Source organism: Arachis duranensis, chromosome 9 (genome assembly GCF_000817695.3).
Source record: "Arachis duranensis cultivar V14167 chromosome 9, aradu.V14167.gnm2.J7QH, whole genome shotgun sequence".
Lineage (NCBI taxonomy): Eukaryota > Viridiplantae > Streptophyta > Magnoliopsida > Fabales > Fabaceae > Arachis > Arachis duranensis.
In genome coordinates, this window is record NC_029780.3 from 68,851,627 (window position 1) to 68,852,367 (window position 741).

The window sequence follows — 741 nt, forward strand, 5'->3', positions numbered from 1 at the left end:
TTGTTGGCTCTTGAAAGAATGATGAACAAAGAGAGAAATGTTATTGATAATCTGAAAATCATGAAATTGATTCTTGAAGCAAGAAAAAGCAGCGAAAAAGAAAAAAAAAGTAGCGAAAAAAAAGTAGCGAAAAGAAAAGAGAAAGAGAAAGAAAAAGCAAGCAGAGAAAGCCAATAGCCCTTTAAACCAAAAGGGAAGGGTAAAAAGGATCCAAGGCTTTGAGCACTAATGGATAAGAGGGCCCAAGAAAATGAAATCCAGGCCTAAGCGGCTAAATCAAGCTGTCCCTAACCATGTTCTTGTGTCATGAAGGTCCAAGTAAAAAGCTTGAGACTGAGTGGTTAAAGTCGTGATCCAAAGCAAAAAGAGTGTGCTAAAGAACTCTGGACACCTCTAACTGGGGACTTTAGCAAAGCTGAGTCACAATCTGAAAAGGTTCACCCAGTTATGTGTCTGTGGCATTTATGTATCTGGTGGTAATACTGGAAAACAAAGTGCTTAGGGCCACGGCCAAGACTCATAAAGTAACTATGTTCAAGAATCAACATACTGAACTAGGAGAATCAATAACACTATCTAAAATTCTGAGTTCCTATAGATGCCAATCATTCTAAATTTCAAAGGATAAAGTGAGATGCCAAAATTGTTCAGAAGCAAAAAGCTACTAGCCCCCCTCATCTAATTGAAACTAAATTTTATTGATATTGTGAGAGTCATTGTATATTTTCTTCTTTTTATCCT